The sequence below is a fragment of the Salmo trutta genome, chromosome 12 (assembly GCF_901001165.1).
Source record: "Salmo trutta chromosome 12, fSalTru1.1, whole genome shotgun sequence".
Lineage (NCBI taxonomy): Eukaryota > Metazoa > Chordata > Actinopteri > Salmoniformes > Salmonidae > Salmo > Salmo trutta.
Genome location: NC_042968.1, coordinates 69,245,659 through 69,272,686, shown reverse-complemented (window position 1 = coordinate 69,272,686; position 27,028 = coordinate 69,245,659). Strand labels below are relative to the sequence as shown.

The window sequence follows — 27,028 nt, the reverse complement described above, 5'->3', positions numbered from 1 at the left end:
ATATGTATACTTTTGAATGTATACTATTTTACCCTGCCAAATGTCTTAGCTTCATAGTCTGCATACTGCCCTATGGGGGCTTCTATCCTCTACTCCAAACATTGACAAGATGGCTGCCCTTTCTCAGGCTATCGCTCACAAGGCAAAGGGCACTCCTGGAATGACAGGAAAGAGATGACTGACATTAGCCTCTGCAGTTGCCGCAGCCGTTTCAGTCTCCAACGCACAAAACTGCTGACAACAACATATTACCCGTGGACGTTCCTATACACTGAGTGTACAAAACATTATGAACACCTGCTCTTTCCATGACATAGACTGACCAGGTCAATCCAAGTGAAAGCTATGATCCCCTATTGATGTCACCTGTTAAATCCACTTCCATCAGTGTAGATGAAGTGGAGGAGACAGGTTAAAGGAGGATTTTTAAGCCTTGAGACAATTAAGACATGAATTGTGTGTGTGCCATTCAGAGGGTGAATGGGCAAGAGAAAATATTTCACTGCCTTTGAACGGGGTATGGTAGTAGGTGCCAGGCGCACCGGTTTGAGTGTGTCAAGAACTGCAACGCTGCTTGGTTTTTCACCCTAAACAATTTCACGTGTGTATCAAGAATGGTCCACCACCCAAAGGACATCCAGCCACAACTGTGGGAAGCATTGGAGTCAACATCGGCCAGCATCCCTGTGGAAAGCTTTCAACACCTTGTAGAGTCCATGTCCCGATGAACTGAGGCTGTTCTGAGGACAAAATGGGGTGCAACTCAATATTAGGAAGGTGTTCCTAATGTTTTATACTCCAGTGTATGTTTCCATATGGTTATATAGTATTTACGTGAGGGAGGATTTTGTGGAGTGAAATGTTTCAGTGTTCTCTTTGGTCACTGCAGGGTTAGGTTGGTTTAAAGTTGGGTTATAATTAGGGTTGCTGTGTGTTAGAAATAGGAGTGTGGGAACACATTTGGCACAACCTTCTTCACATGCTTTTAAAATGGTCTTAAATAAGCTCCTAACCACAAGATACAACTCCATCCACTAAGGCACTTTTAATGTAGCAAGGAAGGCACAAAGATATGTCCTAAGTTCTGCTTCGGAGAAAATCGGATTTACTTTAGTCAATGCTTATGTTGAACTCAAATACATTTCTGGAAAATTACATTATTACTATGTTAATTATGTTATCACAACATCCGCCCTTGATTATTGAATTATTATTGGTATAAATACTATTGTTCTTCCTTTAGTGTCCACGTTCTTACAACATTCGAACCTGTTCGGAGTTACTAAGAGGTGGCATTGAAGGGTAGTGGGAAACAGAAGCATCTTCCAAAAATTCCTTACTGATCCAGAAACAGTGACTATTTTTCCCACCTCTCCTCCCATAGTTAATATGTTATTTCCCCTGGAAGTTCTTGGTTCGCTGCCACTCCTGGTGTGCCTTACTGGGCTCTATTAAATAGGACCTCAGGACACCTCTGGGGATTGCAAATGTGGTGGAATGGTACAGGCCAGCTGGTCTGTCCACCTTAACACACCCAGTCCCCCCCAATACACAGGAACGCCACATGTTACCGCAAAGCTGATTGGCTACTGTCGGAGCCAATGACGTCCTGACTTCCAGACACTGACTGTGGTTTGGGAAGCTCAGCCTGTAGTGCATGCGCTGGCATGAGAGAGGGATTTAGTATTCATCTGATCGCTTTGCCAAGATGATCATTTTGTCATTCTATCATGTCAACAACTTCAGCAAAAGTGTTGGTAACATCGCTACTTAACATGTTGACTACATTACAATATGAATGTTCTGCTGTCTCATCTCCCCACGCCCCTCCCTTTCCTTTGATGATGGTATGATGCTTCCCATCCATCCTAATAATGCAAAATGGAATTAAACCCTTTGTCCAGGCACCACCACATGTCAGTGACGTATGAGCAGTGGGCCGAGGCCATACTGTAGAAACGACTGCTTTATGATCTGCCTGAGTCTATGGCCCCATGTTGTAAATCTCCATTCACTCGCTTATAGACAGCAAGGAGTATTTTCAGCAGAGACGATTAGTCACACCATACTGCAGGAGAATGTGCTGCTGCGTCCTCTGGGAAGTAGTCTCAGCACGCAAAGGGACCTTTTTAGGGCCCGTTTTGCGCCTCCTCTTTTCTCTTCCTTTCTTTCCCTTCTTCCTCTCCATTATGCGTTCAGTTGCTGAGAGAGCCAAGGTTTTTAAACCCTCTTGAGGGATGGTTGGGAGGTTTGGGAGGTCCTGAAGTAAGTATATGGCCTGTCCTGAGTTTCCATGTCAGTGAAAGTATTTGTGGTGTGGGTGGTGAAATACGGTACATTTTTGTCATTTGCTGTTTCACAATTTAATAGATAATAAATATAATGTTTCTACTTGAAATCACTCCACATAAGTTGATCCCCCCCAAAACTCACGAAAATGAGTCATTCTATATTGCTGACCACCGCAATGACAAAAATGAAATGAAAAGGAATATGTAAATGCAAAAAAGCACAAGATTCTCTCATGAATTGAACATTGACCTTGATTGGCACTGTGTCTAGTATGTGTGGAGATGTAGAGCTGTATGTATTCAGTGTTAGAAGCTAGAGGAGAGGATGTGCAGTAGGACATAGGGCCTGTGGCGGCTAGGCTGGAGGAAGGGACGGCATTCTGGCAGGGAGCCATGCAGCACGGTGGTGGTTATTTTGGGGGAGGCTCAGGTGCCTGGGGCCCGATCAGAAAGCCCTTATAAAGACGTCCCTCTCAATGGATGGAAAGTGGGTTATCAGTCCCACTGTCGCTCTTCACAAGGCCAACTCGTTTGCATCTACTCAACACCTTCCTCCCCTCTCCGGCAGAGTCGACCCCGGCTTCCTAAAGCGACCCTTTGGCTTCCCAAGCACTCTTAACACATCGGATTCTACTCGAGTGCTTTGGGAATGAACGAGGTCCCCTTTCCTCCCTCACTCCCTCCACCTTCTTCCTCATGTGTTTTGCATTATTTATGAGAAAATAAAGGGCCAAATGTGTTTTGGCTTGGCCATATCATGGTGCAGCGGCTAGGTTAATGTGATTCCAGTCTTTGGGAAGTCCTAATCATTGTTACAAATGAGATATGCAAACCTCTTCCCTTGGTCGGACACATTCTGTGTGAGTGTGATTAGTTAGAACGTTAGCCCTCTGTTCTCCTGATTATGTGGCATGGAAGATGTAGTTCTTTCTGTCATTACTTCAGGGAACTGTCACAGGGTCAAAGTGACTTCCTCTTATTACCCACATGAAAAAATGATAGTTTACTATAGAATACTATAGTACTTACTAAAGTATTCTGCAGTAAACTGTAGTATACTGTGGAATACTATACTACAGACTGTAGTATCCGTCTATGTGTAGTACTTGCTATAAAATGTTGTAGTACAGTATACTTAAGCAATAAGGCCGTGTTGTGTTGTACCTAAGAACAGCCCTAGCCGTGGTATATTGGCCATATATCACAAACCCCCGAGGTGCCTTATTTCTATTATAAACTGGTTACCAACGTAATTAGAGCAGTAAAAATAAATGTTTTGACATACCTGTGGTATACGGTGCGATATACCATGGATGTCAGCCAATCAGCATTCAGGGCTCGAACCACCCAGTTTACAATGTAGAATACTACACTTAGAAAAAAAGGTTTGTTATAGAACCAAAAAGGGTTATATCGCTTGCTTCATATATGGAACCTCTAAAAGTTCCATATATAACCCAATGGTTCTTCTTCACGGAACCAAAATTGGTTCCATATAGAACCCTGTATGGTGCCATTTATGAATTATGGCTACTACTAATAAGGTAATATTTTTTAGCTAAGAATTTAATATAAGTAAGTAGCCTTGCACAAGCCTTGGATATGAGCCTATCTCTTGTTTCTGTAGCATGAGGAAGCTTGATGTACAAGTACACCACCTGGACAGGACGCTAGTCTATTGAAGAGCCTTACCCCCAGTCCATATCCTTAATGCTGAGTGCCAAGTTGTCACGTCCTGACCAGTATAGAGGATATTTTGTTATTGTAGTTTGGTCAGGACGTGGCAGAGGGTAGTTTATTTATGTATTACAGGGTTTTTTTGGTCACTGGTCTATGTTTGTATTTCTATGTGTATATTCTAGGGTAGTTTTTCTATGTGTAGGTTGGGTGCTGGACTCTCAATTGGAGGCAGGTGTTTCTAGTTGCCTGGGAGTCCTATAAATAGGTGTGTGTTTTGTTTGTCACTTGTGGGTAGTTGTTTGATAGCACTGCTTTTGTTGAGCATGCGTCTCTGTTCCTGTTGTTAGTTTGTTTTTCCGTGGTGTTCTCATTGTTATAATAAATATGTTGAGCACGCAACCCGCTGCGCCTTGGTCCCATTCTATCTTCCACGACAGCTGTGACACAAGTAAAGATACATCAGGTCCCATTTTTTACAGTCTTTGGTTTGACTCGACAATGGATTAAACTCACAACCTTCCAATCTCAGGGCAAAAACTCTAATCACAAGTCTACTGAGTATAATGAACAATGAAATAATGGAAAAAAGAATACCAGCATAGTTTAGAGATGTTATTGTCATTGTATGCAAACATAGTTTGGAAATATGCACCGTCTGCCAGGGAGGCATCTTTTTGTTTGAACGTCAATCTTGGTACCAAACTTTGTCTGACTTCTTTATGGAACAGTACAGTATGTGTTGTTGCCTGGCTGGTTCCTGAGAAGAAGAATAAGAAGCAAAAACGTGCAGTTGTTGTCAGCAGCAGCGACAGAGAGATCCTCTGCCTCTGATAGATGGGTTACTGCCAGACTTATAGTGTGTTAAAAGTAACCAATGATTAACTAGGCTATTGAATCACCAAGACACATTTTATTATAAGTATTTTAGATACATACCTCCTCTCAGTCAGCCCAACTGTAATCTGACTCCACGATGAAATACTGAAATAATAGTAACAATTAGCTAATTGCCAATGGCAGGCTGGGTCTGTAGCTCTATCTAGTATATTCCATAATACAAAAGTATGTTTATTTGTAAGCGTTAGCTAGCTAGCTTGTAAAGTGACTAATTAAAGAAGCCTAGCTTTTTCCTGCCTGGCAAGCTACCTTACGAACGGTGCTCAAATTCTAATACAAATCTATCTATCTATCTATCTATCTATCTATCTATCTATCTATCTATCTATCTATCTATCTATCTATCTATCTATCTATCTATCTATCTATCTAGCCTAGCTATAGTTTATCAAAGGACGTTGGCTTCATATATTTCAATGAAATAATCAACTTTGCTTACCTTAATAAATGGAAAAATAACTTGCTTATTGGTAGGCTATTTGCAAATTCAACCACAATGGCAGTTGGTTTTTGAATCAGAATGGCAGTTCAAATATGAATTTACCAAAAGGTTCTCAATAGAACCCCTTTTTTAATCTAAGAGGGTATGCTTTTATTCAACTCATTATTTCCTCTCGCTTCTAGCTAGCCTTTAGTTTGCAACAGCACAGATTTGTATGAACCTTGCTGATTGCCACTCCGACCTGGGCAACAATGTTTAAAAATGTGAATTAGATCTCCCCCTGAGAGAGATAATAGTGTCAGACGTCAACTTGCCATTTTTCTGACTAGGCAAAATCGTGCAGCAGCATCATCATTAATATGGATATATATGTTCATGCAAAATTGCTAAAACAAATGAAAAGGGAGCTAGTTAGTTGTCATTTCAGAGTTTGATGTGACTGTGCTAGCTTTTGTTAGCTGTTTGCTAAAATCCACATTAGCCTACACTCAGGAGTTTCGCTGGGTATATACGTATATGTATATGGTTCTTTAATATCTTCCAAATAAGCAAAAGGTTCTACATGGAACCCCAAATAAACCTCCCCCATATCCCAATGTGTGCCACCCATAAGTGAGAAACCTACATGCCAGTTATTTTATTCCCTACAAGCTACAGAAAAAAAGCTCCAGCACTGAACTATCTGTTTTGACCTGTACAAATATTTACAGTTGATGTCAAGCAACTCACTGAAGTTTTGCTCCTCTCCACCTTTGGACCACAAATTATTTTTCAAACAATATTCATTTAACAAAAGCACTCACCTTGCAGGTACATATATATGCTATCTATTTATGTATATAATGTAAAGAATCTCTGTTTGATGTGACTTGAATCTGCACATAAAATATATATATTGTTACTATTTGTTTTTTTCTTCTCTTTCCTCATTTCTTCTCCACTGAGGAATGTTTTCCCAGATTCTCTTTTCACTGTCTCGGAGCGTTCTGCCTCTCTGTGGTTAGGCACTTCATTTGTCTTCCCCAGGATCAGAGAGGCACTGGAAATCCAAATAATCACTGACTTCACTTAGAAGTAAAGCAACAAAGACAGCAAGCCAAGATAACGAGATGTCCCGGCTCATTGCAATAGTGCCCACAAGAAATATCAAAGTCAAGACATTAAAGATTTTGAGGAATTTATAAATGTTACTCTTTGTGCACAACAAGTTGATATGTTTTATTGTATTTGTATTTTTATTGTGGTTGCTAGGAATCAGTCATGTTGATTCATTTTACACTGTGAACAATAAAAGGTATATTTTTCCACAGAAGATATTTCCATTACTAAATATACTTTTTATGATAAAAGCATGTTCAAATATGAAGTCATTACTATTAAATAGTCAACATTCCACAACTGAGATGTGTACCCACATCTCACACCTAGTCCTAACCCTAACGCTGTCACTAATTCATCATTCTTTACATGTACAATTATACAGTCATTATGAAACATTAAACAGTAAGTGTTGTGAAAAAGTCATATATCAGGATGTCCAGGGAACTCTGTGGTCTTGTTGTGCATTAATGTATCTAAAAAAGCTTCTCTTCTTTTTGCAAGGTTATTTACAGCCAACTGCATCTGGCCATTCTGTAACTGTGGCCTTGGACTGGGTGGTGAACTGCAGTGTTCTTTGTCTCCATGGGGTGGCACTACAGTCATTGGCACAGCTCACAGAGAAAGTTGAGTGCTAGTGACCTTTTCTTCTCGTGTACTTGTTTTCAGATTTCGGATGGGGGGGGGGGGGGGGGGGGGGGGTGTCACCAGCAACACCATGCAGCAGTTGAAGGAACTAAAGCCTATTCCTTAAGAAAACTTCATGCTGCAAATGCCCTTGCCCCATTCTCCCATCTCTCTCTTGTACCCCCCCCACTCCTCCTCTCCCCGTCTTCCCCTTTCGCTAGACCTGGGTGGCACACAGGTCCTGACCACTGGCGCAGTGTGGCGCCGAGGAGGCGAGGAGGGGGTGTGGGCGGAGGGGTGAGGGGGCCGAGACAGCATGGGCGAGGGCAGAGACCCCGGAAATGTCCTGGAAGTGTGTTGTGGACAGGGGCCAGACAGGATGTGACCCACCGGAGGAAGCCCACTGCCCTATAGGAGGAGGAGCCATCAATCAACACCCCTGGCCCCGCCCATGGACCACCACTTCAAACACACAGGATTAGATTCATTTTCTATTTGGACTTTATTTCACGAGGAAACTCCTGGTGATCTTATTAATCATTATCACTATCTTTCAATGGTGACCTATGGGCCCAGTAATACAAGCATTCCAAACATCCATTTACAGACGATAAATTAGAAAGCTACAAAAGACAGACATCCCCTTCAGCCTCCATTAATCTTATCCAGAAAATAGAAAGGAGAGCATCTCACACCACGTCATTTTTCTAGTTTGGATATCATCGGATGCTGAAGACGCTATCTCCAGAGTTGCTTGTATGGTATATATACATTCCTTGCTACTTTGAATCTATTGTAATTCACCCATTTGTTTTGTCCTCCTGCTTAATTGGAGAATGTGACCTATGTGCAGGGCAGCCACCTGTAGTTAGCGGACATCTTGCTTCTTTATTTCTCTTTTGAAGCACATTGTAATTTAACAGGGCGACTTCATGACTCCCACTGACTTCATGGCCGGAGGAGATGAAAGGGGCAGACTAATTTCTCTGGGCTGTAAGGGTTCAGGGCGAGGAGGAAGGGCCCTGGACGAATGACCACAAGGTCAGGAACTCAGTTCCGGTGAGGGCAGAGGGCCTGGACTGGCCAGAGTCACCAATGTAGGGCTATCATGCAGCTGTGAGGGAATCTTGTTGTTATTGATGATGATGATGGTGGTGGTGATGTTGATGAAGGATATGAGAACTGAGAAGGAAGGGAATTTATTATAAAGAAATTGATATTTCACTGATTGGTTATACTTGGGGATATTTGGTTGGGCCGCTCTAGTTTTCTCAGGCCTTCATGGGAAAAAGGCTAAAGGTGCTAACTAACAGGGCTATCAGTGGTCCCTTGAAGTGAAGTGAAGCTGGAGATAAGTGGGCCGGTGGAGAGGGAGACTGTTGGACCTAGAGGCCATCTGGACCTTGTTCTCCTTAAGTGGTGCTGGGGTATGAATAGGGCTGGCTGGGGTACGAATAGAGCTGGGCTATGAATAGGGCTGGGGTACCAATAGAGCTGGGGTATGAATAGGGCTGGGTTATGAATAGGGCTGGTTATGAATGGGCTGGGTTATGAATAGAGCTGGGTTATGAATAGGGCTGGGGTATGAATAGGGCTGGGTTATGAATATGGCTGGGGTATGAATAGAGCTGGGTTATGAATAGGGCTGGGTTATGAATAAGGATGGGTTATGAATAGGGCTGGGTTATGAATAGGGCTGGGGTATGAATAGAGCTGGGTTATGAATAGAGCTGGGTTATGAATAGAGCTGGGTTATGAATAGGGCTGGGTTATGAATAGGGCTGGGTTATGAATAGGGCTGGGTTATGAACAGGGCTGGGGTATGAATAGAGCTGGGTTATGAATAGAGCTGGGTTATGAATAGAGCTGGGTTATGAATAGGGCTGGGTTATGAATAGGGCTGGGTTATGAATAGGGCTGGGTTATGAATAGGGCTGGGTTATGAATAGGGCTGGGTTATGAATAGAGCTGGGTTATGAATAGGGCTGGGTTATGAATAGAGCTGGGTTGTGAATAGGGCTGGGTTATGAATAGAGCTGGGTTATGAATAGAGCTGGGTTATGAATAGAGCTGGGTTATGAATAGGGCTGGGTTATGAATAGAGCTGGGTTATGAATAGAGCTGGGTTATGAATAGGGCTGGGTTATGAATAGGGCTGGGTTATGAATAGAGCTGGGTTATGAATAGGGCTGGGTTATGAATAGGGCTGGGTTATGAATAGGGCTGGGTTATGAATAGAGCTGGGTTATGAATAGGGCTGGGTTATGAATAGGGCTGGGTTATGAATAGAGCTGGGTTATGAATAGAGCTGGGTTATGAATAGGGCTGGGTTATGAATAGAGCTGGGTTATGAATAGGGCTGGGTTATGAATAGGGCTGGGTTATGAATAGAGCTGGGTTATGAATAGAGCTGGGTTATGAATAGGGCTGGGTTATGAATAGAGCTGGGTTATGAATAGGGCTGGGTTATGAATAGAGCTGGGGTATGAATAGAGCTGGGTTATGAATAGGGCTGGGTTATGAATAGGGCTGGTTATGAATGGGCTGGGTTATGAATAGAGCTGGGTTATGAATAGAGCTGGGTTATGAATAGGGCTGGGTTATGAATATGGCTGGGTTATGAATAGAGCTGGGTTATGAATAGGGCTGGGTTATGAATAGGGCTGGGTTATGAATAGAGCTGGGTTATGAATAGGGCTGGGTTATGAATAGGGCTGGGTTATGAATAGAGCTGGGTTATGAATAGGGCTGGGTTATGAATAGGGCTGGGTTATGAATAGAGCTGGGTTATGAATTGGGCTGGGTTATGAATAGGGCTGGGTTATGAATAGGGCTGGGTTATGAATAGGGCTGGGTTATGAATAGAGCTGGGTTATGAATAGAGCTGGGTTATGAATAGAGCTGGGTTATGAATAGAGCTGGGTTATAAATAGAGCTGGGTTATGAATAGAGCTGGGTTATGAATAGGGCTGGGTTATGAATAGGGCTGGGTTATGAATAGAGCTGGGTTATGAATAGGGCTGGATTATGAATAGGGCTGGGTTATGAATAGAGCTGGGTTATGAATAGAGCTGGGTTATGAATAGAGCTGGGTTATGAATAGAGCTGGGTTATGAATAGGGCTGGGTTATGAATAGGGCTGGGTTATGAATAGAGCTGGGTTATGAATAGGGCTGGTTATGAATGGGCTGGGTTATGAATAGAGCTGGGTTATGAATAGAGCTGGGTTATGAATAGGGCTGGGTTATGAATAGGGCTGGGTTATGAATAGAGCTGGGTTATGAATAGAGCTGGGTTATGAATAGGGCTGGGTTATGAATAGGGCTGGGTTATGAATAGGGCTGGGTTATGAATAGGGCTGGGTTATGAATAGGGCTGGGGTATGAATAGAGCTGGGTTATGAATAGAGCTGGGTTATGAATAGGGCTGGGGTATGAATAGAGCTGGGTTATGAATAGAGCTGGGTTATGAATAGGGCTGGGTTATGAATAGGGCTGGGTTATGAATAGGGCTGGGTTATGAATAGAGCTGGGTTATGAATAGGGCTGGGTTATGAATAGGGCTGGGTTATGAATAGAGCTGGGTTATGAATAGGGCTGGGTTATGAGTAGGGCTGGGTTATGAATATAGTTGGGTTATGAATAGGGCTGGGTTATGAATAGGGCTGGGTTATGAATAGAGCTGGGTTATGAATAGGGCTGGGTTATGAATAGGGCTGGGTTATGAATAGAGCTGGGTTATGAATAGGGCTGGGTTATGAATAGGGCTGGGTTATGAATAGAGCTGGGTTATGAATAGGGCTGGGTTATGAATAGGGCTGGGTTATGAATAGAGCTGGGTTATGAATAGGGCTGGGTTATGAATAGGGCTGGGTTATGAATAGAGCTGGGTTATGAATAGAGCTGGGTTATGAATAGGGCTGGGTTATGAATAGAGCTGGGTTATGAATAGAGCTGGGTTATGAATAGGGCTGGGTTATGAATAGAGCTGGGTTATGAATAGAACTGGGTTATGAATAGGGCTGGATTATGAATAGAGCTGGGTTATGAATAGAGCTGGGTTATGAATAGGGCTGGGTTATGAATAGAGCTGGGTTATGAATAGAGCTGGGTTTTGAATAGAGCTGGGTTATGAATAGGGCTGGGTTATGAATAGGGCTGGGTTATGAATAGGGCTGGGTTATGAATAGGGCTGGGTTATGAATAGAGCTGGGTTATGAATAGGGCTGGGGTATGAATAGGGCTGGTGTATGAATAGAGCTGGGTTATGAATAGGGCTGGGTTATGAATAGGGCTGGTTATGAATGGGCTGGGTTATGAATAGAGCTGGGTTATGAATAGGGCTGGGTTATGAATATGGCTGGGTTATGAATAGAGCTGGGTTATGAATAGGGCTGGGTTATGAATAGGGCTGGGTTATGAATAGGGCTGGGTTATGAATAGAGCTGGGTTATGAATAGGGCTGGGTTATGAATAGAGCTGGGTTATGAATAGAGCTGGGTTATGAATAGAGCTGGGTTATGAATAGAGCTGGGTTATAAATAGAGCTGGGTTATGAATAGGGCTGGGTTATGAATAGGGCTGGGTTATGAATAGGGCTGGGTTATGAATAGAGCTGGGTTATGAATAGGGCTGGATTATGAATAGGGCTGGGTTATGAATAGAGCTGGGTTATGAATAGGGCTGGGTTATGAATAGGGCTGGGTTATGAATAGGGCTGGGTTATGAATAGGGCTGGGTTATGAATAGGGCCGGGTTATGAATAGGGCCGGGTTATGAATAGGGCCGGGTTATGAATAGGGCCGGGTTATGAATAGGGCCGGGGTATGAATAGAGCCGGGTTATGAATAGAGCCGGGTTATGAATAGGGCTGGGGTATGAATAGAGCTGGGTTATGAATAGAGCTGGGTTATGAATAGGGCTGGGTTATGAATAGGGCTGGGTTATGAATAGGGCTGGGTTATGAATAGAGCTGGGTTATGAATAGGGCTGGGGTATGAATAGGGCTGGGGTATGAATAGAGCTGGGTTATGAATAGAGCTGGGTTATGAATAGGGCTGGTTATGAATGGGCTGGGTTATGAATAGAGCTGGGTTATGAATAGAGCTGGGTTATGAATAGGGCTGGGTTATGAATAGAGCTGGGTTATGAATAGAGCTGGGTTATGAATAGAGCTGGGTTATGAATAGGGCTGGGTTATGAATAGAGCTGGGTTATGAATAGAGCTGGGTTGTGAATAGGGCTGGGTTATGAATAGGGCTGGGTTATGAATAGAGCTGGGTTATGAATAGAGCTGGGCTATGAATAGGGCTGGGGTATGAATAGAGCTGGGTTATGAATAGAGCTGGGTTATGAATAGGGCTGGGTTATGAATAGAGCTGGGTTATGAATAGGGCTGGGTTATGAATAGAGCTGGGTTATGAATAGGGCTGGGTTATGAATAGAGCTGGGTTATGAATAGGGCTGGGTTATGAATAGAGCTGGGTTATGAATAGAGCTGGGTTATGAATAGGGCTGGGTTATGAATATGGCTGGGTTATGAATAGAGCTGGGTTATGAATAGAGCTGGGTTATGAATAGAGCTGGGTTATGAATAGGGCTGGGTTATGAATAGGGCTGGGTTATGAATATGGCTGGGTTATGAATAGAGCTGGGGTATGAATAGAGCTGGGTTATGAATAGAGCTGGGTTATGAATAGAGCTGGGTTATGAATAGGGCTGGGTTATGAATAGGGCTGGGTTATGAATATGGCTGGGTTATGAATAGAGCTGGGGTATGAATAGAGCTGGGTTATGAATAGGGCTGGGTTATGAATATGGCTGGGTTATGAATAGAGCTGGGGTATGAATAGAGCTGGGTTATGAATAGAGCTGGGTTATGAATAGAGCTGGGTTATGAATAGGGCTGGGTTATGAATATGGCTGGGTTATGAATAGAGCTGGGTTATGAATAGGGCTGGGTTATGAATAGGGCTGGGTTATGAATAGAGCTGGGTTATGAATAGAGCTGGGCTATGAATAGGGCTGGGTTATGAATAGAGCTGGGTTATGAATAGAGCTGGGTTATGAATAGAGCTGGGTTATGAATAGGGCTGGGTTATGAATAGAGCTGGGTTATGAATAGGGCTGGGTTATGAATAGAGCTGGGTTATGAATAGGGCTGGGTTATGAATAGAGCTGGGTTATGAATAGGGCTGGGTTATGAATAGAGCTGGGTTATGAATAGAGCTGGGTTATGAATAGGGCTGGGTTATGAATAGAGCTGGGGTACCAATAGACAGGCAGGGAGCCAGGATTATTTCTCTCCCAGTGCTAGGGGCGGCTTGACCAATACGTGGGGTGCTAAGAAAAGAGTTGATTTTCATGACTATTTACAAGTGCATTTATTCCATATTCATAATCAGACAACTGTGCGTTGGTAATAATGTTTGGGATGAAACGGTTATCTCAACATCAGAAATGAAATGAATAAAGTGCAGCCACAACGTGCAGCCACAACGAAGTGTAATGCATTTAGCCTATGACTGTTAACTGTGCACACACTTGTAAAAAGAACTGGCTATCATCACAATCTTAGTGATTATACTTCTTTGCAAAAATACTTGTAGACCGACTGGCCGACAATATGCTGCGTCTTCTTATTCCATCCAGATCCAGATCAGCGCGATTGAATCATGTTCCCACCACCGGACAGGCGCACACTGTCAATAAATAAAAGGCCTTTCAATTACTTACCAAGTGTTGTTTTATAGGAGGACAAAGTGTCGGTTGTTGTGGTTCAGTGCAAATGAGTGTATAATCTTCTGGGCATCCAGGGCCTTGGTTCTTTCTGTGTCTATGGACAGGCAGGCAAGGATGCTGAGTCGAAGGTTTGCCCAGTATTTCATTCTGTATATCACGATGCGTGTAATTAGCATTTCTAGGATTATCTGAGATTTTCTGTGCAACTGTTTTGTCGATTTTGCGTATGACCTGTAAAAGTTCAAGGAAGTTTCCCTGGTTGACAGCCATGTCGTTTTCTATGTCTCCTCTCTGTGAAAGTCCCTGGTATGCAGAGTAACACAATGACTCCACAACTGCTCTCATATACTCTCTGTTCTCTAGGACTATTTTCGAATGTTCATCACTTAGAGCATTGCATGTTATTCAGCCAGACTCTTTCTGAATAGTCCACTCATTCCACTCTGTCATTGCATATTTATGCTCCACACTAGCATTGTGTGTCTTGTAGGAACTTGTGGCCTTCTTCCAGTTCTGGTAGCCATTGTGGGTAAATACCGCCTTCTCTCCACCATGGTTTCCTGGATGTTGAAAGTGGCGGTATGCAAAACAGGAAGCACAGTCCTTTGAAATAGAATATTCCAGCCATTTGTAATCCTCATACTATCTACGATTGAAGAAGCGATCCTGCTGTCAAACTTTTGTGGCTGGATAACGACGAAGAAGAGGGCGCCTTGGTTCGTCAACGGGTGACTGGCTTAAATCAGAGGGAGCGGTGGCTGTGCTAACAGTGCAGCTAACTGTGGCTGTGGGGCAGCTAGCAGCGACAAACTGCTCTGGTGCTCCCTCACGTCGTGGCTCACGAGTTTCTCTCTCCGACTCATCTTTCCTCTCTCCCTCTTTTTCTTTGGCCTCCTCGGAAACAGGGTCTGGGTCTGGATTTTCATTTTCTACCCGCGCTCTTCTCTTGATCAGAAAACGGTCCATCGCAACGGGGCGAGATGGGCGACTAGCTAGCTAGGAGTAAGCTCACATAACTGGGGTACGAATATGGCTGGGGTACAAATAGGGTTGGGGTATGAAGAGGGCTGGCTGGGGTACGAATAGGAGTGGCTGGGGTACGAATATGGCTGGGGTACGAATAGGAGTGGCTGGGGTACAAATATGGCTGGGGTACGAATAGAGTTGGGGTATGAAGAGGACTGGGGTACAGTGCAAATAAGGCTAGCGTTACGAATAGGGCTGGTGGGGTACGTACGGATAGGGGTAGGGTACAAATAGGGCTGGTGGGGTACGTACGGATAGGGGTAGGGTACAAATAGGGCTGGGGTACAATGGGGGGTGTGGTACAGATGGGGTACGACTGGGACTGGGTATCTTGGTTAGTGTTCCTAGCATGAAATCAAATCTATGATGTCAGTTTAGACCTAAAATCTGGTTAAAATCCCATCAAGATTGAACCCTGACTGTAATTTCAGATTGAAGTCAACATAAATGCATGATGCACAAATCAGGTCAGATATTCACAGTAGGTGTCCGCATAGCAAATAGAAGTGTGGTGAGATCTGCTCTCTGTTCAGTCAGTTTGAAAAAATGTCCAGCTGAAACAACAGGAGACAAAGAAAGGAAGCGAGGGATTTTCTCTTTCCCTCTGTTTCTGTCACCTTGGCTACTGACACTTAGGGGAGCCCAGTCTTTAGTGGCGTTGTTAAAGTGCCATCCTGTGCCCATCTCATCTCCTACAGGTAATCCTGCATCATTCATTCATGAGGCAATGAGTGTTCGGTAAAGATTCACTATCTCCCCTGCATGAATCTGTTGGCAATAGATCCTGCTACACGTTAGGGAACATGACAACCACACTACCACTGAGCTCTCTTTAAGCTCTCTGAGCTCTTTGCTCTCCGACCCAGCCTTGCCTCTTGACATACTGTAATAGGCCAAGGGCAATCTCTTGCAGGGATGGTGTTTGAACCTGTACTTCCCTAAGAGCATGAGGTACCCATCCATAGACATTTGGTGGTACATTGCTCCAGTCTAGAAGCTCAATATGGGCTGTATACACTACCTTTATGCATTATCACCATTCCAGCTATAGATTGATCAGCAGTACTAGATTTCTACTGTGAGAGTGTGTACGTGTGTGTGTACGTGTGTGTGTACGTGTGTGAGAGAGGCAGCAGGTATTGTCAGTGTTGTAATAACAGGATGGAATGATATCCAGAGCAGAGACATCAAACACCAGGAGACAGTTGAGTTATGGACCATCGACCGCATGCAGCAAGAACAAAGGGAGCAATGGAGACGGAATTGGTGGAAGAAAGAAAGAAATAAACGTATAGACTGAAAACAAGGTTTGGGTTCTGCTGTGAGTCACCTACAGTACAGGCTCTGCGGTTTATGTCAGGGAGGGCCCAGGGAAAAGCTGATCCCACGAGGAGAGGAGAGGAGGATGGAGGGATGGAGGGATGTGTAGGGTACTGTGGGTCTGGATGATAGGAGACATTGCCCAGACGTTCCTAGCCGAGCTGTCAATCCATACCCTCCTCCTCTCCACTCCTCTCCTCTCCTCCTAACTCTCTCCCCTCTTACCTTTCCTACCTCTCTCCCCTCTTCCCTCTCTCCAATGAATCAGGGCTCGGTGCTGGCCACATCAAAGACACAAATGCATCACAGATAACAATACTATTGATTTGTCTTTCTCTGAGGGGGAGGGGGATCAGCGGCAGTTATTTCAATGACCCCAACATGCCACACAAACACTACAGAGATACACACACAAACACAGAAACTGACAGGCAGACAGAACAACAGTCACACGCACACTTGCCACATTTGCAGTCTATGTCCTGTTCATTGTAGGCAGGTGCTGTTATGTGTTGCTGGTGAGTTACCTTGCTCCCTCTGTTTTTCTGGTGCGTGACAGCTCTGTATGGGCAGTCTGTCTATCTGCTGATGAATAACCAGGCCCTCTCTGGTTATCTAGACTTCCCTTTGAGTTTCACTGAGACACAGATGCATCAATCCATCTTCATCTGTCCTCTCGTAGAGTTCAGATTGAGTTGGACACCAGATCACTTTTCAACACAGATGAAACATTTGAAAGGGCTTTTACTTTTGTGAAAACACTGACATACGAAAGGCTTGTGATGTGTTACACAGTTTTTATAGGCTAGGTATGCTCAACAATGGAGACAAGCGCATCCCCCCTCATTACATACACAAATAATACACAATACAAAATACAAGCCATATAGCATCACTGCACTGAAAAAACTTTCATCAGATTCTCCTGGCTGCTTTCTCCATGCGAGGATAAAGGGTTAATTTATATGAGCCGTAGCCTACTAATGCTAATGCACTTGAGATGTTCTTGAATATGTACTTGAATAAAATAAAATCGACTGGAGGAGGGTCTGAGTGTGAACTCAATGGAGATGGGAGTCCTTGCACCGCTGTAAGTGTCAAACAGGCCCTTTAAAACGGCTACACAGTGGCTAATACATTTTTTAAACCATCCAGATTTTATTATCCATCTGCTTGGATGAATTCCTAGGCATTTCTCTTGCTTTTGGAGTATTCTGTTAAAAAAAATAGTAAAAATAAAAATGACTAAACAATTTCACATTCTTCATATGAATAAATAACTTGAGTTAAAAACAGGGTATTTTATCATTTTGTTAAAAAGAACTGTTAATGTGTTGAAAGGTCTCTAAAAGTTTGCTGTTGGTTTTGTTTTTTCTTTTGTTTATTTCTCATGAACGACAAATTTGATACTCAAAAACCATGTCATGAAGGAAGAGAATAATTAGGGATGGAATTGACACATTATTGATTCTTGGATATATCCAGTAATTCTTCTTTGTCTCAAGGACATGAGTTTCATCTTCTAGGAGGCCTATAAGCATAGCATGTGACACAATAAGCCTACAGTCCTTGAATGGCAAGGGTGAGAGAGAGCGAGAGAGAGAGAGAGAGAGAGAGAGAGAGAGAGAGAGAGAGAGAGAGAGAGAGAGAGAGAGAGAGAGAGAGAGAGGAGAGAGAGAGAGAGAGAGAGAGAGAGAGAGAGAGAGAGAGAGAGAGAGAGAGAGAGAGCGTGCACGGAATCGGCCTATTCGTTTTTTTAATATTAGCACCGTTTGAGAAGTATCTTCCTTCACCGATGACAAGCCACAGGCCAGAAATCTCCATAGAAGTGTGGGAAGAAAATGTCCCTGGGTTGGGTAAGCAAATAATGTCTGTCAACCGTGTCCGTGTGACAAGACAAACAGGCTGCAGACTTAATTAGAGAAAGCGCGAGGAGTGCCCAAACCGCTTGCGTGAGCTGGGTTGTGCAATAAGCTTTTTTCCCTTTCCATCTTTATAATGACTTTAGATGTTGTTTGCTTTGTGAAACAGCATACCACATAATTATGTAGCTGGTGGCAGAACTGTTGAAAGCTGACTTTGGGGAATGCGTTCTAAAATCATATTATTTTTCAATCATTTTACAGTATATGCCTACTTTGTTATAGCCTCTCCTCTCTCTCTCTCCTGCTTATATGTATGCTCTCTCTTTCTGTCACCCACACACACACACACGCACGCATGCACACTATTTGCCCCATTGATTGATTGTCTATAAAATATATATAAACTGTTGTAGTGTGTGTCTGATAACTAAATACATGATTCAGAATTATGCAAATAATATCCCTCCATGAAGATGCCTGCTAAATAAGATAATGGAATACATTTTAATCAGTTTGGTTATGGCTGACATTAAAACATTTTAACACAGTACATACACAGTACATATTGGACCAATAATTGACAGCTTTGTATAATCCAAAAAGACTGGAGCCATGTTCTGGGCAGCAGTGAAACAACAAGTGTTGCAGTTAGAGCTAGGGCTCCAGTCAGTGTGTGCTGGCATGTGTGCATGGTGTGTGATCCTTAAAGAAGTCGTACATGGCTGCATCACACGTATGTTCACAGTGTGGCTGCATTGTACCCCTGTAATTGATAGTAAACTGGTCTCATAGTGGCGTGTTTTATAGCTTTTTCTAGCCTTGTTAATTCGGACACAGAAACCCATAGCCTCTTTCCACCATGATTTAATTGCGGGTCTCGCTGGCTGCTCCATGAACATGCTTTTGTTATGGGCACCGTCGGTTGGGCCCCCTCATGGCTATGTTAATACCAGAGACGGAAATCAAATTCCTGCCGTGCTTGGCCTAACACTGGACAGTGTGTCTGATTGGGGATGGCTGGGGGCTGACAGTTTGCTCAGGACCAAAACTGTCTTTTCATTTCCCATCAGCCACTTGTTGATAGAGCTATATATTTTAAAGTGGATGTATGGAAGTTTCATACTTTATGTGTCTTTTATGTTTGTTGAGCAGCAAGCTAATAGTTATGTAAGAGATTTAGATTAAAAGTCAATGTTTGGTTTGAATGTTATAGTAGGTAGCAGGTGATATGTTATAGCCCAAGCATAGTCATGTCCTTTTCTAAATGACAAAATAATCATGTTATGGAATCTGATATAATTGAATTGCTTCAGGTAAAGTGTTGGAGCAGGATTGGAAGAGACTTTCCAGTAGCTTCTTGTTGTATAAATTATGGTCTATAGTAATCTGTTCATGTATCGGAGGCAGAGACAGATATTTTGAACCAAACAGCCACTGGGGGGAGTTTTGCCATTGTGGCTCAATCATTCATGTTGTCGAATCAACTTCCCGGATTACGTCCAACACAACTCTTTGTGTGAGGGAGAGAGGGTGAGCGGGGTGAGTAGGGAGAGAGGGGTGACAGGGGGATGGAGGAGGGTGGGGGGTGGAGGAGGAGGCTGAGAGCAAATTCTTGTCCAAACATTCTGCACGCGGATTTGTATTCATTGCACCCCTGTTGCTATTGATATCATTACGCGGGGTGCTCATGCTGAGAGGCGGGGGCCTGGCCGGGCGATGGGGAGGTCACGGAGCCCAGGGCCCTAACGAGAAGTGACACTGGCTCCAGGTCGGCCAAGCATCCACCGGATTTCAATGGGAGCCGCACTTTCCCAGTCAGCGCATTAGATCAAAGATCATTACCTGTTAATCACAACACATGAGCGCGAGGGTTTCTGTTCCCTTCCCTTGGCTTCGCTACTCTATTCTGGGCTTAGTCCGACTTTACAGGAGGCAGCTACCGGATCGGACGGACGAACCTCCACGGCCCCCCTGAGAACTGGAGGAAGCCCCCCACTCACCCATCCCACCCGCCCTGTTTCCCTCCCTTGTGATGGGAGACTACTGCTAGCTTGAGAATAGTATTTGAGCTGTTGTTGCTTTAGCTTATCTGAAATGACTCCACAGTCTGATCAGTCAAATACTAATAGCCCTTTTTTATTTTTTACATTTATCTTTATAAAGAGAGTTTCAAGGCTACCCAGTCTTCTATATGGTCCACTATGTTTAATACTGCTACAGCGTGTCTATGTAATAGACATGGGAGCAGCTTTGAGGATATGCCGAAGTCTTTACTGTGTTGTTGTGCAGTGTCTCTCCCCAGAGCCCAGAGCCAAGGGCCAGGCCAGCTAGGTCCAGCAGAGCCATGGTCTAATAACCCCTCTCTAATCCCATTTCGTGCTGCACCACGTTAGGTCACATCCTCCACCCGAGCGTGGTCAAACAACGTTGAGCTCCTGCGCTCCACGAGGGATGGAGACGACGCTCTTAAGGCTGGATGGAGACTGGCTGGATGTGGGAGACCTTTTATCCTCTGTTCCGACCGGTGAACAGACAATGGCGCCCTGATGTCAAGACACCCATCCGGACCATCATTTGTGGATGAGGTTAATAATGTGCAATGGCAGGAAGTATGTAGTGAGGATGATCCTGAAATGGCACTGTGTTTATGAAAGTATTTTTGATAAGCATGCCCCATTAAGAAAATGTATTGTGTGGTCATGTGTGCCCCATGGATCGATGATGAGCTAAGAAATCTAATGGTTCATATTAATGATGCCAAAAAGCATCAGACAGATCTGGCACTCAGTCTGATAAGCTAAGTTATTGTAAATTAAGAAATCTAGTGACCGAGACAAAGAAAGGATATTATCATCACATACTCGAAGTCAAGAGTGATGGGGGAAATAAAACGATGAAGAACTTTGAATGTTATATGTAGGAATTCAAACCTGTCTGTCTCTTGTTTAATCAGAGGGTATATTTATTAATACATGGTACCAGTCAAAAGTTTGACACACCTACTCATTCAAGGGTTTTTCTTAATTTTTTACTATTTTCTACATTGTAGAATAATAGTGAAGACATCAAAACTATGAAATAACATATGGAATCATGTAGTAACCAAAAAAGTGTTAAACAAATCAGAATATATTTCATATTTTAGATTCTTCAAAGTAGCCACCCTTTGCCTTGATGACAGCTTTGCACACTCTTTGCATTCTCTCAACCAGCTTCACCTGGAATGCTTTTCCAACAGTCTTGAAGGAGTTCCCACATATGCTGGGCATTTGTTGGCTGCTTTTCCTTCACTCTGTGGTCCAACTCATCCCAAACCATCTCAATTGAGTTGAGGTCGGGTGATTGTGGAGGCCAGGTCATCTGATGCAGCACTCCATCCCTCTCCTTCTCAGTCAAATAGCCCTTACACAGCCTGAAGGTGTGTTGGGTCATTGTCCTGGTAAAAAACAGGTTGAAAGAATGCTGCTGTCGCTTTCTGATGATAAGTCACCAGGTACAGATAATCTTGACAGAAAATTGCTTAGAGTTACAGCCAACCACACAGCCAACCACACAACCATTAATAGGTGCTTGATGTGTTTAATAGGTGCTTGATGTGTGGGGTGTGCCCAGAAGTCTGGAAAGAGTCAAAGGTCATTCCACTAAGAAAGAAAAATCTGCCTTCACTGGCCCTAATAGTCATCCTATTTTCATTATACTAGGCAAGTCAGTTAAGTGGGTTAACTGCCTTGTTCAGGGGCAGAATGACAGATTTATACCTCATCAGCTCGGGGATTCGAACTTGCAACCTTTCGGTTACTAGCCCAACACTCTAACCACTTGGCTACCCTGCCACCCCTATAAGCTTGCTGCCTGTATTAAAGTGCAATTCTGCCACTTTTCAACCTCATATTCATAATCTCCAGCACCAAACCAGTGTTTACATATTTGACAACAGCGCATTTCTGTTATCTGTGGTTTAAAAAGAAGGTCCTAAACAATGCTTCTCTGTGACAACACATGGTAGGATTGAATTGCTCTCCACATCACTGCGAATCCCATAGTGCTTGAAAATAATTGTTTTCAAAATGTTTAAAATGTATATATTTTGTAGAAATGTGTCATTTTCACATGTTGACACTGGTATTGTGCTGGAGATAATTAAAATAAGGTTGAAAAGTGTTGGAGTTACCATTATTTTCATTCTACAAGTATGGCCTAAGCGCAAATGACAGATGATTGGCTAAAGAGTATGGATGACGGGAAGTTAGTGGGTGCAGTGTTTTTAGACTTTAGTGCTGCTTTTAATGTAATTGATCATGAACTGTTGCTAGCTAAACTCAAATGTAATGGTTTTTTGTCTGCTGCACTTTCCTGGATGGAAAGCTATTTTATTTAATGGTAGCTTTTCGGACAGTAAATTTTCACACTGTGGTGTTCCTCAAGGCAGCTGCCTAGGTCCCCTCCTCTACTCTTATCTTTTTACTAATAATTTGCACTCAGTAATGAATAAAGCAATTGTGATTATGTGTGTTGATGACTCTACAATGTATAGCACTGCATCATCATATAATAGTTAATTTTTTTACCCCATTTTCTCCCCAATTTCGTCATATCCAATTGGTTGTTAGTCTTGTCCCATCGCTGCAACTCCCGTACGGACTCGGGAGAGGCGAAGGTCGAGAGACGTGCGTCCTTCGAAACACGACCCAGCCAAGCCGCACTGCTTCTTGACACAATGCCCGCTTAACACGGAAGCCAGCCGCACCAATGTGTCGGAGGAAACACTGTGCACCTGGCGACCGTGTCAGCGTGCATGTGCCCGGCCCGAAACACAGGAGTCGCTAGAGCGCGATGGGACAAGGACATCCCAGGCGCCCAAACCCTCCCCTAACCTGGACAACGCTGGGCCAATTGTGCGCCGCCCTGTGGGTCTCCCGGTCGGTGCAGGCTGCAACACAGCCTTTAGATTTTCTTTAGGAATATAGTCATTTTTCAGACCAATTAATGTAGCAACAACTAGCAACAAACATAAACACCAAACCAGACAGGCAAGTTCAGGTCATCTGATACCCCCAGACCAAGGACAAATCTCCTCAAATCTACAGTAATATACAGAGCCATCACTGAATGGAATTCTTTACCAAATCACATTTCTTAGGCAAAAAGTAAATCCACCTTCAAGAAAACAATAAAATAACATGTAATGCGTTCGACCATATGACTGGACAGATACTAATCCCACTTAATGTTGCATGTTTTACTCGTCAGATATTTAAATTGTCTGTAAAGTCTTAATGTATGGTGTCAGCTAATGAGGATCCTTTTTTTAAAAGGATGCCAGGATGACTACGTACACACGAACACCCATGTACACTCATATACACACGCGCACACACACATGCATTCAATCTGGTCTTCTGATAGGTCCAGATTGAGAGGCCATGACAACGCATTTGGTTGACATGGGCTTCACACAGGCTACAGCTCAATACAAGGACTTTCAGCATGCTCATGTTATTTCTTTGTGTGGAACCATTTTAATCTGGTTTGACATCATGTTTTTACATATTATCAAGTCCACTATGCAAAATATTGGCTACTGAAAACAGCTTCACAAAGCCCGAGCTCCATGGCAGTGAATCGAACCGCTCTATGGTATCGTATGGTATCTATCTGAGACAGCGCTGTCCTGAAATTAGTCCCATAGTACATCATGTCCTTGGGAAATGGCTGCTGTGGCATGGTAGCGTCGCACACTCCTCTGTATTTACCCTGCTTGTTCAGGGGGCTCCACAAAACACAAAGCGGAGGGGATGGGAGGGAGAGGAGTTGGCAGAAATATGTTGTTTCTGTGCAGTGTCCTGGGTCTTGAAATGCCAGCCTCTGTGCCCTGACCAGCATGGGAGTATGTGGACTGGAGGGAGAGGGTAGAGGATAGAGGGGGGAAAGAGAGAGGGGAGTGAAATGGGGGGAGGGGGGAATGCTATACTGAAGGGTCCATGGCCCATTAATCGTTTGTTTGAGTTTCCGCCCTGGCGAGCATGTCATGTCTCCATTAGAAAGGGTTTGTTTCTTCTTCCTGTCCGCCTCTTGGCAGCAGGGGGCTCTCACACATCTCACTTGGCTGTGTGCTGCTGTCTGGTGCCAGGCAGACTGTTCTCTCTCTGTGTGTGTGTGTGTGTGTGTGTGTGTGTGTGTGTGTGTGCGTGTGCGTGTGCGTGTGCGTGTGCGTGTGTGTGTGTGTGCACGCGTTTGTAGAGGAGTGGGAATCGGGCATGGATTAATTGCGTTGACTAAGGACTGGGAAGATGAGACGAGGGCTAGATAGCTGCTCGCTAATTCATTAATCCCAGGTTTTGATTTGTGCAGACATTGTGTCTCAAATATTCATTTAACTCACTCTATCTGTTGTTGATTTGAATTGTACTGTATACAGACTGAGTCAATAGGATTATTGAATTAGCAAACTGCTATTCCTCACATGAAGGCAAAATATCAATATGAACCAAATGGATAAGACTTCAAAATGAATAAGACTTCAACAAAAGTATAATTTAAATAACTTGACTCTTCTAAAAAGTCAAGTAAGGCTTGTTTTTACATTCGTCAACACAGCATAGTGTAAACTTACTACTTGCTAATGCTACTACAACTATACCATAAAACTGTATCACATACCGTAATATAATATAATGATGTGGTGTTATAACAGCCAGTCTGTGGGTCTAGCCAGTCACCCTGCTGGTCCGGGGAGGCTGACCTGCGCTGCCACCGCCTATCTTGATGTTAGTTTGACCTTTGACCCTGTGCTTTGCTGTAGACAGCGGCCTGCTGACCTGTTCAATGGGTTCTTTTATTCCGCTGACCTGTTGAGCCTTCCTCTTTAACGTAAAATATGGCCTCCAAGCCAGCAATAGCCAGCCAATTAGGGCCCAGACGGAGATCAGAGTGGCACAATGAGCCGAGACTAATGAAGAGTCTTTATCCGCCTGTCTGATTTAACCTAGCCTACTACCACCACACAGCCATACCGAGGATGGTCTGGTTGTATGCATACACACACACACACACACACACGCATATGCACACACACACGCACACGCACGCACACGCACAAGCACGCACGCACGCACACACACACACACACACACAGGACTGTCAGGACTGATCATTATTAGTGGCATACTCATTTAATTTATCTGTAATCTATGAGAGGATTGTGATTGTATATGGTCATTAAGCAGATGCTTTATAAGCAACTTAAAGGGATTACATTAGTTCAATGTATGGTCCTGTACTAAGGAATCATACCCTGATGTTCTCCTTACCAGCTGCTAAACTTTGTCAACCAAATCGAGATCACTTTCTTGACCTTATAGCGATATATCAGAGTGTTTTGCATTTGAGCATGTCAACATAAAAACAGACAACATGAGGATAACACGTCAGCCTATGGTTCAGTTAGCTAGTGATGGGTGGAGAATCGCACCCTGCATTGTTAAGCAAAACTGTCTGGCTATTGATTTCTGATATGTTGGTGGCTGCTGTGGTCTTACTGCTTGAGTGCCCTTTCCCCCTCCACCTCTCATTCCATGTCGCTAACTCAGCCTGACCTAGTGTGTGTACGTGTATGAAGGACTATCTCCTTTCTCCGCTCATACTCTTAATCCCTCCTTTTTCTCTTTCCCTCTCTTTTTCTTTGCACCCCTGACTGACCCTCAGTAGCGTTTGTCATCTAGGGACACGGCCACAGCCGGACTAGACGATTGTCTCAGTTTAATAACAGCGACAGCATCTCTAGAGGTGTTCTTTGACTGGCTCGCCACACATTTGAGGTCCTTGTCAAAAGACAACATCCTTTTCCCCTGCCTCCCGGAGGAGTCCAGAGAGTGCCACCAAGGCCGCAGAGTGTCCTGTGCCTTCCAGAAGCCAGGAACACAATCAATAGCTTACTAGAGTGGAACCATAGTGGGCTGTGAGCTTCCATTTGTCACCTTGTCACGGTGAAACCCAGCTAATGTTTCGCCATGTCTCTGCGTGCTGGATTGATATCTGTTGCGCTTCAAGGCTCGAGGCTGTTGTCATAGTTAACCTCTCAGGTTTGTCGATAGCAAGAATATACTGGCAGCCCTAGTCACCTTACAGTTTATACCTAACTATTGTGTAGATCAACTTGTAGCTATTGTTTAAAGCTTCTAGTTGCGTGAACAACAATCTTTCTAAGATGCCTGTGTACGTCCCCCATTTAATATTTTTTTGATATGCAGATCTTTGAAATAACAAACTAGAAATGATATACAGTCACCTCCCAAATTATTGGCACCCTTGATAAAGATGAGCAAAAAATGTATTATACAAATACCAAGCTATATTGTATGTTCCATTTTTTGTGAAAATTTGATTATTTTGTACTAATACAATTGCTTAGAGAAATAGATTTTGTTTAACAAGTAAAAAAAATGATAAGATTATTCTAAATTAAAAACAAACAAAATAGAATCTGCATCATCAATATACTTTTTTAAGTTAGTCTCAGTTTAAGGAGCTGTATTGTGGCCTTCCATGGCTTCCTGTCTCACTGGGGTATAAAAATGAGGTAACACGCATTGTCAAACCCCTTTGTCATCCATCACCATGGCGAAAGGCAAAGAACTCACAAATACAAAGAGACAGGCAATGGGTACAAAAACAATAGAAACATCTAATACAGTATACCACTTGCCACTATTAGGGAAACAATTAAGAAGTTTAAAACCACTGGAACAGTGGCAAACTTGCCTGGTAGAGGACTTTTGTATCTTGTCCCCACTCACAATGAGGAAGATGGTTTAAGATGCAAAGAAAAGTCCAATGGTCACAGTTGGAGAATTACAGAACTTGGTCTCCAAATCTACAATTAGACTCCACCTCCATGCCAGTAGGCTATTTGTATTGGTTGCCATTAAAAAGCCTTTATTGAGAACAACCAACAACTGTAAACGCCTGGAGTTTGCTAAACAACATTGGTACTTGGATTGGAACTAGTGCTATGGTCAGATGACATGAAAATAGAGCTCTTTG

At 43.4% G+C, this 27,028-nt stretch overlaps 1 long non-coding RNA gene across 1 annotated transcript; it reads right to left on the bottom strand.

Moving 5' to 3' along the window:
• Positions 1-4,429: 4,429 nt before the first annotated feature.
• LOC115202756 (uncharacterized) lies at positions 4,430-5,467 on the bottom strand. Its single transcript, XR_003880046.1, has 3 exons — positions 5,308-5,467; positions 4,908-4,952; positions 4,430-4,728 (listed from the first exon to the last, which is right to left on the bottom strand). It is a non-coding gene; the product is annotated as an uncharacterized LOC115202756 (long non-coding RNA).
• Positions 5,468-27,028: the final 21,561 nt, after the last annotated feature.